The sequence below is a fragment of the Colletes latitarsis genome, unplaced genomic scaffold (genome assembly GCF_051014445.1).
Source record: "Colletes latitarsis isolate SP2378_abdomen unplaced genomic scaffold, iyColLati1 scaffold0076, whole genome shotgun sequence".
Taxonomy (NCBI): domain Eukaryota; kingdom Metazoa; phylum Arthropoda; class Insecta; order Hymenoptera; family Colletidae; genus Colletes; species Colletes latitarsis.
The window spans coordinates 32,501-50,000 of record NW_027488426.1 but is presented as its reverse complement, the minus strand read 5'-3'; positions in this window follow the sequence as shown (position 1 = coordinate 50,000).

The window sequence follows — 17,500 nt, the reverse complement described above, 5'->3', positions numbered from 1 at the left end:
AGACCTAACCCAGACCTAACCCAGTCCTAACCCAGACCTAACCCAGTCCTAACCCAGACCTAACCCAGACCTAACCCAGTCCTAACCCAGTCCTAACCCAGACCTAACCCAGACCTAACCCAGACCTAACCCAGACCTAACCCAGACCTAACCCAGAAATAACCCAGACCTAACCCAGACCTAACCCAGTCCTAACCCAGTCCTAACCCAGTCCTAACCCAGACCTAACCCAGTCCTAACCCAGTCCTAACCCAGACCTAACCCAGACCTAACCCAGACCTAACCAAATCCAGTACTAACCCAGACCTAACCCAGTCCTAACCCAGACCTAACCCAGTCCTAACCCAGACCTAACCCAGACCTAACCCAGTCCTAACCCAGTCCTAACCCAGACCTAACCCAGTCCTAACCCAGACCTAACCCAGACCTAACCCAGTCCTAACACAGTCCTAACCCAGTCCTAACCAAGTCCTAACCCAGAACCTACCCAGTCCTAACCCAAACCTAACCCAGACCTAACCCAGACCTAACCCAGTCCTAACCCAGTCCTAACCCAGACCTAACCCAGTCCTAACCCAGACCTAACCCAGTCCTAACCCAGAAATACCCCAGACCTGACCCAGACCTAACCCAGACCTAACCCAGCCCTAACCCAGACCTAACCCAGACCTAACCCAGACCTAACCCAGAAATAACCCAGACCTAACCCAGACCTAACCCAGACCTAACCCAGACCTAACCCAGTCCTAACCCAGACCTAACCCAGTCCTAACCCAGACCTAACCCAGACCTAACCCAGACCTAACCCAGACCTAACCCAGAAATAACCCAGACCTAACCCAGACCTAACCCAGTCCTAACCCAGAAATACCCCAGACCTGACCCAGACCTAACCCAGACCTAACCCAGCCCTAACCCAGACCTAACCCAGACCTAACCCAGACCTAACCCAGAAATAACCCAGACCTAACCCAGACCTAACCCAGTCCTAACCCAGTACTAACCCAGTCCTAACCCAGACCTAACCCAGTCCTAACCCAGACCTAACCCAGACCTAACCCAGTCCTAACCTAGACCTAACCCAGTCCTAAACCAGACCTAACCCAATCCTAACCCAGTCGTAACCCAGACCTAACCCAGTCGTAACCCAGACCTAACCCAGTCGTAACCCAGACCTAACCCAGTCGTAACCCAGACCTAACCCAGTCGTAACCCAGTCCTAACCCAGTCCTAACCCAGACCTAACCCAGACCTAACCCAGACCTAACCCAGTCCTAACCCAGTCCTAACCCAGACCTAACCCAGTCCTAACCCAGACCTAACCCAGACCTAACCCAGTCCTAACCCAGACCTAACCCAGTCCTAACCCAGTCCTAACCCAGTCCTAACCCAGTCTTAAACCAGTCCTAACTCAGACCTAACCGAGACGTAACCCAGACCTTATCCAATTCAGTCCTAACACAGTCCATATTCATTTTTTTTTTTTTTTTTTTTTTTTTTTTTTTATTTCTGTTTTAGATACCGAAGGAGATCCTTGGATAGGCACCCATGCCTCAGAAGAATATATGGGTAGTTTGGGAATCTGACTCACCATACCCCACAAGTGTCTCATCCGTCTTTACTCATTCAGACACCACTCATGCCAACAAGCATCCCGGGACGCAGGCGAAACTGCTCTCCGCATTACTTCACCTAACCAATTCTAAACTAGCCCTAACGCAGTTCCAATACAGTCATTACAAAATGGGCTAGGTCTGGGCCAGTGTTGCGGGGGTTTGGGGCGCGCAGACCCCAGTCAGCAAAACGAATTCAATATGATGCTGTTCAATTTAATATGATACCGCTATTACAAAGGGGGTTAGGTCTGGGCTAGTGTAGCGGGGGTCTGGGGGGCGCAGACCCCTGTCAGCAAAACGAATTCAATATGATGCTGCTCAATTTAATTTGATACCGCTATTACAAAATGGGTTAGGTCTGGGCTGGTGTAGCGGGGGTTTGGGGGGCGCAGACCCCAGTCAGCAAAACGAATTCAATATGATGCTGTTCAATTTAATTTGATACCGCTATTACAAAATGGGTTAGGTCTGGGCTAGTGTAGCGGGGGTTTGGGGGGCGCAGACCCCAGTCAGCAAAACGAATTCAATATGATGCTGTTCAATTTAATTTGATACCGCTATTACAAAATGGGTTAGGTCTGGGCTAGTGTAGCGGGGGTTTGGGGGGCGCAGCCCCCCATTCAGCAAAACGAATTATGTACGATGCTGTTCAATTTAATATGATACCACTATTACAAAGTGGGTTAGGTCTGGGCTAGTGTAGCGGGGGTCTGGGGGGCGCAGACCCCTGTCAGCAAAACGAATTCAATATGATGCTGTTCAATTTAATTTGATACAGCTATTACAAAATGGGTTAGGTCTGGGCTAGTGTAGCGGGGGTTTGGGGGGCGCAGCCCCCCATTCAGCAAAACGAATTATGTACGATGCTGTTCAATTTAATATGATACCACTATTACAAAGTGGGTTAGGTCTGGGCTAGTATAGCGGGGGTCTGGGGGGCGCAGACCCCAGTCAGCAAAACGAATTCAATATGATGCTGTTCAATTTAATTTGATACCGCTATTACAAAATGGGTTAGGTCTGGGCTAGTGTAGCGGGGGTTTGGGGGGCGCAGCCCCCCATTCAGCAAAACGAATTTAGTACGATGCTGTTCAATTTAATATGATACCGCTATTACAAAGTGGGTTAGGTCCGGGCTAGTGTTGCGGGGGTCTGGGGCGCGCAGACCCCAGTCAGCAAAACGAATTCAATATGATGCTGTTCAATTTAATATGATACCGCTATTACAAAGGGGGTTAGGTCTGGGCTAGTGTAGCGGGGGTCTGGGGGGCGCAGACCCCTGTCAGCAAAACGAATTTAGTACGATGCTGTTCAATTTAATTTGATACCGCTATTACAAAATGGGTTAGGTCTGGGCTAGTGTAGCGGGGGTTTGGGGGGCGCAGCCCCCCATTCAGCAAAACGAATTAAGTACGATGCTGTTCAATTTAATATGATACCACTATTACAAAGTGGGTTAGGTCTGGGCTATTGTAGCGGGGGTCGGGGGGGCGCAGACCCCAGTCAGCAAAACGAATTCAATATGATGCTGTTCAATTTAGTTTGATACCGCTATTACAAAATGGGTTAGGTCTGGGCTAGTGTAGCGGGGGTTTGGGGGGCGCAGCCCCCCATTCAGCAAAACGAATTTAGTACGATGCTGTTCAATTTAATGTGATACCGCTATTACAAAGTGGGTTAGGTCCGGGCTAGTGTTGCGGGGGTCTGGGGCGCGCAGACCCCAGTCAGCAAAACGAATTCAATATGATGCTGTTCAATTTAATATGATACCGCTATTACAAAGGGGGTTAGGTCTGGGCTAGTGTAGCGGGGGTCTGGGGGGCGCAGACCCCTGTCAGCAAAACGAATTTAGTACGATGCTGTTCAATTTAATTTGATACCGCTATTACAAAATGGGTTAGGTCTGGGCTAGTGTAGCGGGGGTTTGGGGGGCGCAGCCCCCCATTCAGCAAAACGAATTAAGTACGATGCTGTTCAATTTAATATGATACCACTATTACAAAGTGGGTTAGGTCTGGGCTATTGTAGCGGGGGTCTGGGGGGCGCAGACCCCAGTCAGCAAAACGAATTCAATATGATGCTGTTCAATTTAATTTGATACCGCTATTACAAAATGGGTTAGGTCTGGGCTAGTGTAGCGGGGGTTTGGGGGGCGCAGCCCCCCATTCAGCAAAACGAATTTAGTACGATGCTGTTCAATTTAATATGATACCGCTATTACAAAGTGGGTTAGGTCCGGGCTAGTGTTGCGGGGGTCTGGGGGGCGCAGCCCCCCAGTCAGCAAAACGAATTTAGTACGATGCTGTTCAATTTAATTTGATACCGCTATTACAAAATGGGTTAGGTCTGGGCTAGTGTAGCGGGGGTTTGGGGGGCGCAGCCCCCCATTCAGCAAAACGAATTAAGTACGATGCTGTTCAATTTAATATGATACCACTATTACAAAGTGGGTTTGGTCTGGGCTAGTGTAGCGGGGGTCTGGGGGGCGCAGACCCCAGTCAGCAAAACGAATTCAATATGATGCTGTTCAACCCCTCGGGAATTTTTAATTTCTGTTTTATTCACCGTAATGCTCATGGAACGTACTTTCATATTCTTGTTTTTTGCTTCACGAAAATTTTTGTACACTAATTACTTTTTAATAGGAAAACGTGCAACGGCAAACTCCTTCCTAGGGTCACTGGGAAGATGACATTGACAAAATATGTTAAGATCAGCCGCCCCTATGCGTAAAGTATGTCGTTTTTCCATTTTTTCGATCCGGAGCGACACCAACATTGTGTTGCAATTTTAAACTGCGCGGTTAAACGGCGGGCCAAACAGTCGGTGGTTTATGCAACAGCAACCATCAAACTAGTAGGAGAATACACGCCCGTGATAGTATAGGAGATTCCCACTGTCCCTATCTTTTTTTTTATCTCGGACATATATATACCGGCTTATCGTCAATAACTCGAAAACCAGCACGTTAAGGCCAATTTTCGTCTATACGATTCTTATGCAGTTTTAGATTCTCTACACGGTCCACTGATCGTTTTATTTTTTTGTCGAATTTTGAGAATTTTTTTTTTTTTTTCTCGAAAACGAGCTCGACGACCTGCACTTTTGACGACGCCATCGTGTTCCCCGGATTTTTTCCTGCAAGATAGCGTGTCTATTTTTTGTCCTACGACGATTTTTGACGCCGGAGCGGTGTTTCGGAGCAGAGCGGACTTAGAAACTTTCGCGCGTCGACCGCCGGACCGATCGCTCCAGGCTGTTTTTCGTCAATAACTCGAAAACGAGCACGGTAACGCTCGTTTTCGCCCGTACGATACTTGTACCGTTTACCGATGGCTACCTGGTAGATGGTTTTTTTTTTTTTTATCTCGAATTTTGAGAGCTTTTTTAATTTTTTCCACAAAAACGAGCACGTGAACGCCAATTTTCGTCTATACGATTCTTATGCAGTTTTATATTCTCTACACGGTCCACTGATCGTTTTATTTTTTTGTCGAATTTTGAGAATTTTTTTTTTTTTTTCTCGAAAACGAGCTCGACGACCTGCACTTTTGACGACGCCATCGTGTTCCCCGGATTTTTTCCTGCAAGATAGCGTGTCTATTTTTTGTCCTACGACGATTTTTGACGCCGGAGCGGTGTTTCGGAGCAGAGCGGACTTAGAAACTTTCGCGCGTCGACCGCCGGACCGATCGCTCCAGGCTGTTTTTCGTCAATAACTCGAAAACGAGCACGGTAACGCTCGTTTTCGCCCGTACGATACTTGTACCGTTTACCGTTGGCTACCTGGTAGATGGTTTTTTTTTTTTTTATCTCGAATTTTGAGAGCTTTTTTAACTTTTTTCTCAAAAACGAGCACGTGAACGCCAATTTTGGTCTATACGATTCTTATGCAGTTTTAGATTCTCTACACGGTCCACTGATCGTTTTATTTTTTTGTCGAATTTTGAGAATTTTTTTTTTTTTTTCTCGAAAACGAGCTCGACGACCTGCACTTTTGACGACGCCATCGTGTTCCCCGGATTTTTTCCTGCAAGATAGGGTGGCGATTTTTTGTCCTACGACGATTTTTGACGCCGGAGCGATGATTCGGAGCAGAGCGGACTTAGAAACTTTCGCGCGTCGACCGCCGGACCGATCGCTCCAGGCTGTTTTTCGTCAATAACTCGAAAACGAGCACGGTAACGCTCGTTTTCGCCCGTACGATACTTGTACCGTTTACCGTTGGCTACCTGGTAGACGGTTTTTTTTTTTTTTATCTCGAAGTTTGAGAGCTTTTTTAATTTTTTCCACAAAAACGAGCACGTGAACGCCAATTTTCGTCTATACGATTCTTATGCAGTTTTATATTCTCTACACGGTCCACTGATCGTTTTATTTTTTTGTCGAATTTTGAGAATTTTTTTTTTTTTTTCTCGAAAACGAGCTCGACGACCTGCACTTTTGACGACGCCATCGTGTTCCCCGGATTTTTTCCTGCAAGATAGGGTGGCGATTTTTTGTCCTACGACGATTTTTGACGCCGGAGCGATGATTCGGAGCAGAGCGGACTTAGAAACTTTCGCGCGTCGACCGCCGGACCGATCGCTCCAGGCTGTTTTTCGTCAATAACTCGAAAACGAGCACGGTAACGCTCGTTTTCGCCCGTACGATACTTGTACCGTTTACCGTTGGCTACCTGGTAGACGGTTTTTTTTTTTTTTATCTCGAAGTTTGAGAGCTTTTTTAATTTTTTCCACAAAAACGAGCACGTGAACGCCAATTTTCGTCTATACGATTCTTATGCAGTTTTATATTCTCTACACGGTCCACTGATCGTTTTATTTTTTTGTCGAATTTTGAGAATTTTTTTTTTTTTTTCTCGAAAACGAGCTCGACGACCTGCACTTTTGACGACGCCATCGTGTTCCCCGGATTTTTTCCTGCAAGATAGCGTGTCTATTTTTTGTCCTACGACGATTTTTGACGCCGGAGCGGTGTTTCGGAGCAGAGCGGACTTAGAAACTTTCGCGCGTCGACCGCCGGACCGATCGCTCCAGGCTGTTTTTCGTCAATAACTCGAAAACGAGCACGGTAACGCTCGTTTTCGCCCGTACGATACTTGTACCGTTTACCGTTGGCTACCTGGTAGATGGTTTTTTTTTTTTTTATCTCGAATTTTGAGAGCTTTTTTAACTTTTTTCTCAAAAACGAGCACGTGAACGCCAATTTTGGTCTATACGATTCTTATGCAGTTTTAGATTCTCTACACGGTCCACTGATCGTTTTATTTTTTTGTCGAGTTTTGAGAATTTTTTTTTTTTTTTCTCGAAAACTAGCTCGACGACCTGCACTTTTGACGACGCCATCGTGTTCCCCGGATTTTTTCCTGCAAGATAGGGTGGCGATTTTTTGTCCTACGACGATTTTTGACGCCGGAGCGGTGTTTCGGAGCAGAGCGGACTTAGAAACTTTCGCGCGTCGACCGCCGGACCGATCGCTCCAGGCTGTTTTTCGTCAATAACTCGAAAACGAGCACGGTAACGCTCGTTTTCGCCCGTACGATACTTGTACCGTTTACCGTTGGCTACCTGGTAGACGGTTTTTTTTTTTTTTATCTCGAAGTTTGAGAGCTTTTTTAATTTTTTCCACAAAAACGAGCACGTGAACGCCAATTTTCGTCTATACGATTCTTATGCAGTTTTATATTCTCTACACGGTCCACTGATCGTTTTATTTTTTTGTCGAATTTTGAGAATTTTGTTTTTTTTTTCTCGAAAACGAGCTCGACGACCTGCACTTTTGACGACGCCATCGTGTTCCCCGGATTTTTTCCTGCAAGATAGCGTGTCTATTTTTTGTCCTACGACGATTTTTGACGCCGGAGCGGTGTTTCGGAGCAGAGCGGACTTAGAAACTTTCGCGCGTCGACCGCCGGACCGATCGCTCCAGGCTGTTTTTCGTCAATAACTCGAAAACGAGCACGGTAACGCTCGTTTTCGCCCGTACGATACTTGTACCGTTTACCGTTGGCTACCTGGTAGATGGTTTTTTTTTTTTTTATCTCGAATTTTGAGAGCTTTTTTAATTTTTTCCACAAAAACGAGCACGTGAACGCCAATTTTCGTCTATACGATTCTTATGCAGTTTTATATTCTCTACACGGTCCACTGATCGTTTTATTTTTTTGTCGAATTTTGAGAATTTTTTTTTTTTTTTCTCGAAAACGAGCTCGACGACCTGCACTTTTGACGACGCCATCGTGTTCCCCGGATTTTTTCCTGCAAGATAGCGTGTCTATTTTTTGTCCTACGACGATTTTTGACGCCGGAGCGGTGTTTCGGAGCAGAGCGGACTTAGAAACTTTCGCGCGTCGACCGCCGGACCGATCGCTCCAGGCTGTTTTTCGTCAATAACTCGAAAACGAGCACGGTAACGCTCGTTTTCGCCCGTACGATACTTGTACCGTTTACCGTTGGCTACCTGGTAGATGGTTTTTTTTTTTTTTATCTCGAATTTTGAGAGCTTTTTTAACTTTTTTCTCAAAAACGAGCACGTGAACGCCAATTTTGGTCTATACGATTCTTATGCAGTTTTATATTCTCTACACGGTCCACTGATCGTTTTATTTTTTTGTCGAATTTTGAGAATTTTTTTTTTTTTTTCTCGAAAACGAGCTCGACGACCTGCACTTTTGACGACGCCATCGTGTTCCCCGGATTTTTTCCTGCAAGATAGGGTGGCGATTTTTTGTCCTACGACGATTTTTGACGCCGGAGCGATGATTCGGAGCAGAGCGGACTTAGAAACTTTCGCGCGTCGACCGCCGGACCGATCGCTCCAGGCTGTTTTTCGTCAATAACTCGAAAACGAGCACGGTAACGCTCGTTTTCGCCCGTACGATACTTGTACCGTTTACCGTTGGCTACCTGGTAGACGGTTTTTTTTTTTTTTATCTCGAAGTTTGAGAGCTTTTTTAATTTTTTCCACAAAAACGAGCACGTGAACGCCAATTTTCGTCTATACGATTCTTATGCAGTTTTATATTCTCTACACGGTCCACTGATCGTTTTATTTTTTTGTCGAATTTTGAGAATTTTTTTTTTTTTTTCTCGAAAACGAGCTCGACGACCTGCACTTTTGACGACGCCATCGTGTTCCCCGGATTTTTTCCTGCAAGATAGCGTGTCCATTTTTTGTCCTACGACGATTTTTGACGCCGGAGCGGTGTTTCGGAGCAGAGCGGACTTAGAAACTTTCGCGCGTCGACCGCCGGACCGATCGCTCCAGGCTGTTTTTCGTCAATAACTCGAAAACGAGCACGGTAACGCTCGTTTTCGCCCGTACGATACTTGTACCGTTTACCGTTGGCTACCTGGTAGATGGTTTTTTTTTTTTTTATCTCGAATTTTGAGAGCTTTTTTAACTTTTTTCTCAAAAACGAGCACGTGAACGCCAATTTTGGTCTATACGATTCTTATGCAGTTTTAGATTCTCTACACGGTCCACTGATCGTTTTATTTTTTTGTCGAGTTTTGAGAATTTTTTTTTTTTTTTCTCGAAAACTAGCTCGACGACCTGCACTTTTGACGACGCCATCGTGTTCCCCGGATTTTTTCCTGCAAGATAGGGTGGCGATTTTTTGTCCTACGACGATTTTTGACGCCGGAGCGGTGTTTCGGAGCAGAGCGGACTTAGAAACTTTCGCGCGTCGACCGCCGGACCGATCGCTCCAGGCTGTTTTTCGTCAATAACTCGAAAACGAGCACGGTAACGCTCGTTTTCGCCCGTACGATACTTGTACCGTTTACCGTTGGCTACCTGGTAGACGGTTTTTTTTTTTTTTATCTCGAAGTTTGAGAGCTTTTTTAATTTTTTCCACAAAAACGAGCACGTGAACGCCAATTTTCGTCTATACGATTCTTATGCAGTTTTATATTCTCTACACGGTCCACTGATCGTTTTATTTTTTTGTCGAATTTTGAGAATTTTGTTTTTTTTTTCTCGAAAACGAGCTCGACGACCTGCACTTTTGACGACGCCATCGTGTTCCCCGGATTTTTTCCTGCAAGATAGCGTGTCTATTTTTTGTCCTACGACGATTTTTGACGCCGGAGCGGTGTTTCGGAGCAGAGCGGACTTAGAAACTTTCGCGCGTCGACCGCCGGACCGATCGCTCCAGGCTGTTTTTCGTCAATAACTCGAAAACGAGCACGGTAACGCTCGTTTTCGCCCGTACGATACTTGTACCGTTTACCGTTGGCTACCTGGTAGATGGTTTTTTTTTTTTTTATCTCGAATTTTGAGAGCTTTTTTAATTTTTTCCACAAAAACGAGCACGTGAACGCCAATTTTCGTCTATACGATTCTTATGCAGTTTTATATTCTCTACACGGTCCACTGATCGTTTTATTTTTTTGTCGAATTTTGAGAATTTTTTTTTTTTTTTCTCGAAAACGAGCTCGACGACCTGCACTTTTGACGACGCCATCGTGTTCCCCGGATTTTTTCCTGCAAGATAGCGTGTCTATTTTTTGTCCTACGACGATTTTTGACGCCGGAGCGGTGTTTCGGAGCAGAGCGGACTTAGAAACTTTCGCGCGTCGACCGCCGGACCGATCGCTCCAGGCTGTTTTTCGTCAATAACTCGAAAACGAGCACGGTAACGCTCGTTTTCGCCCGTACGATACTTGTACCGTTTACCGTTGGCTACCTGGTAGATGGTTTTTTTTTTTTTTATCTCGAATTTTGAGAGCTTTTTTAACTTTTTTCTCAAAAACGAGCACGTGAACGCCAATTTTGGTCTATACGATTCTTATGCAGTTTTATATTCTCTACACGGTCCACTGATCGTTTTATTTTTTTGTCGAATTTTGAGAATTTTTTTTTTTTTTTCTCGAAAACGAGCTCGACGACCTGCACTTTTGACGACGCCATCGTGTTCCCCGGATTTTTTCCTGCAAGATAGGGTGGCGATTTTTTGTCCTACGACGATTTTTGACGCCGGAGCGATGATTCGGAGCAGAGCGGACTTAGAAACTTTCGCGCGTCGACCGCCGGACCGATCGCTCCAGGCTGTTTTTCGTCAATAACTCGAAAACGAGCACGGTAACGCTCGTTTTCGCCCGTACGATACTTGTACCGTTTACCGTTGGCTACCTGGTAGACGGTTTTTTTTTTTTTTATCTCGAAGTTTGAGAGCTTTTTTAATTTTTTCCACAAAAACGAGCACGTGAACGCCAATTTTCGTCTATACGATTCTTATGCAGTTTTATATTCTCTACACGGTCCACTGATCGTTTTATTTTTTTGTCGAATTTTGAGAATTTTTTTTTTTTTTTCTCGAAAACGAGCTCGACGACCTGCACTTTTGACGACGCCATCGTGTTCCCCGGATTTTTTCCTGCAAGATAGCGTGTCTATTTTTTGTCCTACGACGATTTTTGACGCCGGAGCGGTGTTTCGGAGCAAAGCGGACTTAGAAACTTTCGCGCGTCGACCGCCGGACCGATCGCTCCAGGCTGTTTTTCGTCAATAACTCGAAAACGAGCACGGTAACGCTCGTTTTCGCCCGTACGATACTTGTACCGTTTACCGTTGGCTACCTGGTAGATGGTTTTTTTTTTTTTATCTCGAATTTTGAGAGCTTTTTTAACTTTTTTCTCAAAAACGAGCACGTGAACGCCAATTTTGGTCTATACGATTCTTATGCAGTTTTAGATTCTCTACACGGTCCACTGATCGTTTTATTTTTTTGTCGAGTTTTGAGAATTTTTTTTTTTTTTTCTCGAAAACTAGCTCGACGACCTGCACTTTTGACGACGCCATCGTGTTCCCCGGATTTTTTCCTGCAAGATAGGCTGGCGATTTTTTGTCCTACTCCCATATTCGTGTCTTTTTGCTTAACGAAATCTTCTATATACTAATAACTTTTTAATAAAAAAACGTGCGACGGCAAAATCCGTCTTAGAGTCACTGGGGTGGTGACATGACAAAATATGTTAAGATCAGCCGCCCCTATGCGTAAAGTATGTCGTTTTTCCATTTTTTCACCCCGGAGCGACACCAACATTGTGTTGCAATTTTAAACCGCGCGGTTAAACGGCGGGCCAAACAGTCGGTGGTTTATGCAACAGCAACCATCAAACTAGTAGGAGAATACACGCCCGTGATAGTATAGGAGATTCCCACTGTCCCTATCTTTTTTTTTATCTCGGACATATATATACCGGCTTATCGTCAATAACTCGAAAACCAGCACGTTAAGGCCAATTTTGGTCTATACGATTCTTATGCAGTTTTAGATTCTCTACACGGTCCAATGATCGTTTTATTTTTTTGTCGAATTTTGAGAATTTTTTTTTTTTTTTCTCGAAAACGAGCTCGACGACCTGCACTTTTGACGACGCCATCGTGTTCCCCGGATTTTTTCCTGCAAGATAGGGTGGCGATTTTTTGTCCTACGACGATTTTTGACGCCGGAGCGATGATTCGGAGCAGAGCGGACTTAGAAACTTTCGCGCGTCGACCGCCGGACCGATCGCTCCAGGCTGTTTTTCGTCAATAACTCGAAAACGAGCACGGTAACGCTCGTTTTCGCCCGTACGATACTTGTACCGTTTACCGATGGCTACCTGGTAGATGGTTTTTTTTTTTTTTATCTCGAATTTTGAGAGCTTTTTTAATTTTTTCCACAAAAACGAGCACGTGAACGCCAATTTTCGTCTATACGATTCTTATGCAGTTTTATATTCTCTACACGGTCCACTGATCGTTTTATTTTTTTGTCGAATTTTGAGAATTTTTTTTTTTTTTTCTCGAAAACGAGCTCGACGACCTGCACTTTTGACGACGCCATCGTGTTCCCCGGATTTTTTCCTGCAAGATAGCGTGTCTATTTTTTGTCCTACGACGATTTTTGACGCCGGAGCGGTGTTTCGGAGCAGAGCGGACTTAGAAACTTTCGCGCGTCGACCGCCGGACCGATCGCTCCAGGCTGTTTTTCGTCAATAACTCGAAAACGAGCACGGTAACGCTCGTTTTCGCCCGTACGATACTTGTACCGTTTACCGTTGGCTACCTGGTAGATGGTTTTTTTTTTTTTTATCTCGAATTTTGAGAGCTTTTTTAACTTTTTTCTCAAAAACGAGCACGTGAACGCCAATTTTGGTCTATACGATTCTTATGCAGTTTTAGATTCTCTACACGGTCCACTGATCGTTTTATTTTTTTGTCGAATTTTGAGAATTTTTTTTTTTTTTTCTCGAAAACGAGCTCGACGACCTGCACTTTTGACGACGCCATCGTGTTCCCCGGATTTTTTCCTGCAAGATAGGGTGGCGATTTTTTGTCCTACGACGATTTTTGACGCCGGAGCGATGATTCGGAGCAGAGCGGACTTAGAAACTTTCGCGCGTCGACCGCCGGACCGATCGCTCCAGGCTGTTTTTCGTCAATAACTCGAAAACGAGCACGGTAACGCTCGTTTTCGCCCGTACGATACTTGTACCGTTTACCGTTGGCTACCTGGTAGACGGTTTTTTTTTTTTTTATCTCGAAGTTTGAGAGCTTTTTTAATTTTTTCCACAAAAACGAGCACGTGAACGCCAATTTTCGTCTATACGATTCTTATGCAGTTTTATATTCTCTACACGGTCCACTGATCGTTTTATTTTTTTGTCGAATTTTGAGAATTTTTTTTTTTTTTTCTCGAAAACGAGCTCGACGACCTGCACTTTTGACGACGCCATCGTGTTCCCCGGATTTTTTCCTGCAAGATAGCGTGTCTATTTTTTGTCCTACGACGATTTTTGACGCCGGAGCGGTGTTTCGGAGCAGAGCGGACTTAGAAACTTTCGCGCGTCGACCGCCGGACCGATCGCTCCAGGCTGTTTTTCGTCAATAACTCGAAAACGAGCACGGTAACGCTCGTTTTCGCCCGTACGATACTTGTACCGTTTACCGTTGGCTACCTGGTAGATGGTTTTTTTTTTTTTTATCTCGAATTTTGAGAGCTTTTTTAACTTTTTTCTCAAAAACGAGCACGTGAACGCCAATTTTGGTCTATACGATTCTTATGCAGTTTTAGATTCTCTACACGGTCCACTGATCGTTTTATTTTTTTGTCGAGTTTTGAGAATTTTTTTTTTTTTTCTCGAAAACTAGCTCGACGACCTGCACTTTTGACGACGCCATCGTGTTCCCCGGATTTTTTCCTGCAAGATAGGGTGGCGATTTTTTGTCCTACGACGATTTTTGACGCCGGAGCGGTGTTTCGGAGCAGAGCGGACTTAGAAACTTTCGCGCGTCGACCGCCGGACCGATCGCTCCAGGCTGTTTTTCGTCAATAACTCGAAAACGAGCACGGTAACGCTCGTTTTCGCCCGTACGATACTTGTACCGTTTACCGTTGGCTACCTGGTAGACGGTTTTTTTTTTTTTTATCTCGAAGTTTGAGAGCTTTTTTAATTTTTTCCACAAAAACGAGCACGTGAACGCCAATTTTCGTCTATACGATTCTTATGCAGTTTTATATTCTCTACACGGTCCACTGATCGTTTTATTTTTTTGTCGAATTTTGAGAATTTTGTTTTTTTTTTCTCGAAAACGAGCTCGACGACCTGCACTTTTGACGACGCCATCGTGTTCCCCGGATTTTTTCCTGCAAGATAGCGTGTCTATTTTTTGTCCTACGACGATTTTTGACGCCGGAGCGGTGTTTCGGAGCAGAGCGGACTTAGAAACTTTCGCGCGTCGACCGCCGGACCGATCGCTCCAGGCTGTTTTTCGTCAATAACTCGAAAACGAGCACGGTAACGCTCGTTTTCGCCCGTACGATACTTGTACCGTTTACCGTTGGCTACCTGGTAGATGGTTTTTTTTTTTTTTATCTCGAATTTTGAGAGCTTTTTTAATTTTTTCCACAAAAACGAGCACGTGAACGCCAATTTTCGTCTATACGATTCTTATGCAGTTTTATATTCTCTACACGGTCCACTGATCGTTTTATTTTTTTGTCGAATTTTGAGAATTTTTTTTTTTTTTTCTCGAAAACGAGCTCGACGACCTGCACTTTTGACGACGCCATCGTGTTCCCCGGATTTTTTCCTGCAAGATAGCGTGTCTATTTTTTGTCCTACGACGATTTTTGACGCCGGAGCGGTGTTTCGGAGCAGAGCGGACTTAGAAACTTTCGCGCGTCGACCGCCGGACCGATCGCTCCAGGCTGTTTTTCGTCAATAACTCGAAAACGAGCACGGTAACGCTCGTTTTCGCCCGTACGATACTTGTACCGTTTACCGTTGGCTACCTGGTAGATGGTTTTTTTTTTTTTTATCTCGAATTTTGAGAGCTTTTTTAACTTTTTTCTCAAAAACGAGCACGTGAACGCCAATTTTGGTCTATACGATTCTTATGCAGTTTTATATTCTCTACACGGTCCACTGATCGTTTTATTTTTTTGTCGAATTTTGAGAATTTTTTTTTTTTTTTCTCGAAAACGAGCTCGACGACCTGCACTTTTGACGACGCCATCGTGTTCCCCGGATTTTTTCCTGCAAGATAGGGTGGCGATTTTTTGTCCTACGACGATTTTTGACGCCGGAGCGATGATTCGGAGCAGAGCGGACTTAGAAACTTTCGCGCGTCGACCGCCGGACCGATCGCTCCAGGCTGTTTTTCGTCAATAACTCGAAAACGAGCACGGTAACGCTCGTTTTCGCCCGTACGATACTTGTACCGTTTACCGTTGGCTACCTGGTAGACGGTTTTTTTTTTTTTTATCTCGAAGTTTGAGAGCTTTTTTAATTTTTTCCACAAAAACGAGCACGTGAACGCCAATTTTCGTCTATACGATTCTTATGCAGTTTTATATTCTCTACACGGTCCACTGATCGTTTTATTTTTTTGTCGAATTTTGAGAATTTTTTTTTTTTTTTCTCGAAAACGAGCTCGACGACCTGCACTTTTGACGACGCCATCGTGTTCCCCGGATTTTTTCCTGCAAGATAGCGTGTCTATTTTTTGTCCTACGACGATTTTTGACGCCGGAGCGGTGTTTCGGAGCAGAGCGGACTTAGAAACTTTCGCGCGTCGACCGCCGGACCGATCGCTCCAGGCTGTTTTTCGTCAATAACTCGAAAACGAGCACGGTAACGCTCGTTTTCGCCCGTACGATACTTGTACCGTTTACCGTTGGCTACCTGGTAGATGGTTTTTTTTTTTTTTATCTCGAATTTTGAGAGCTTTTTTAACTTTTTTCTCAAAAACGAGCACGTGAACGCCAATTTTGGTCTATACGATTCTTATGCAGTTTTAGATTCTCTACACGGTCCACTGATCGTTTTATTTTTTTGTCGAGTTTTGAGAATTTTTTTTTTTTTTTCTCGAAAACTAGCTCGACGACCTGCACTTTTGACGACGCCATCGTGTTCCCCGGATTTTTTCCTGCAAGATAGGGTGGCGATTTTTTGTCCTACGACGATTTTTGACGCCGGAGCGGTGTTTCGGAGCAGAGCGGACTTAGAAACTTTCGCGCGTCGACCGCCGGACCGATCGCTCCAGGCTGTTTTTCGTCAATAACTCGAAAACGAGCACGGTAACGCTCGTTTTCGCCCGTACGATACTTGTACCGTTTACCGTTGGCTACCTGGTAGACGGTTTTTTTTTTTTTTATCTCGAAGTTTGAGAGCTTTTTTAATTTTTTCCACAAAAACGAGCACGTGAACGCCAATTTTCGTCTATACGATTCTTATGCAGTTTTATATTCTCTACACGGTCCACTGATCGTTTTATTTTTTTGTCGAATTTTGAGAATTTTGTTTTTTTTTTCTCGAAAACGAGCTCGACGACCTGCACTTTTGACGACGCCATCGTGTTCCCCGGATTTTTTCCTGCAAGATAGCGTGTCTATTTTTTGTCCTACGACGATTTTTGACGCCGGAGCGGTGTTTCGGAGCAGAGCGGACTTAGAAACTTTCGCGCGTCGACCGCCGGACCGATCGCTCCAGGCTGTTTTTCGTCAATAACTCGAAAACGAGCACGGTAACGCTCGTTTTCGCCCGTACGATACTTGTACCGTTTACCGTTGGCTACCTGGTAGATGGTTTTTTTTTTTTTTATCTCGAATTTTGAGAGCTTTTTTAATTTTTTCCACAAAAACGAGCACGTGAACGCCAATTTTCGTCTATACGATTCTTATGCAGTTTTATATTCTCTACACGGTCCACTGATCGTTTTATTTTTTTGTCGAATTTTGAGAATTTTTTTTTTTTTTTCTCGAAAACGAGCTCGACGACCTGCACTTTTGACGACGCCATCGTGTTCCCCGGATTTTTTCCTGCAAGATAGCGTGTCTATTTTTTGTCCTACGACGATTTTTGACGCCGGAGCGGTGTTTCGGAGCAGAGCGGACTTAGAAACTTTCGCGCGTCGACCGCCGGACCGATCGCTCCAGGCTGTTTTTCGTCAATAACTCGAAAACGAGCACGGTAACGCTCGTTTTCGCCCGTACGATACTTGTACCGTTTACCGTTGGCTACCTGGTAGATGGTTTTTTTTTTTTTTATCTCGAATTTTGAGAGCTTTTTTAACTTTTTTCTCAAAAACGAGCACGTGAACGCCAATTTTGGTCTATACGATTCTTATGCAGTTTTATATTCTCTACACGGTCCACTGATCGTTTTATTTTTTTGTCGAATTTTGAGAATTTTTTTTTTTTTTTCTCGAAAACGAGCTCGACGACCTGCACTTTTGACGACGCCATCGTGTTCCCCGGATTTTTTCCTGCAAGATAGGGTGGCGATTTTTTGTCCTACGACGATTTTTGACGCCGGAGCGATGATTCGGAGCAGAGCGGACTTAGAAACTTTCGCGCGTCGACCGCCGGACCGATCGCTCCAGGCTGT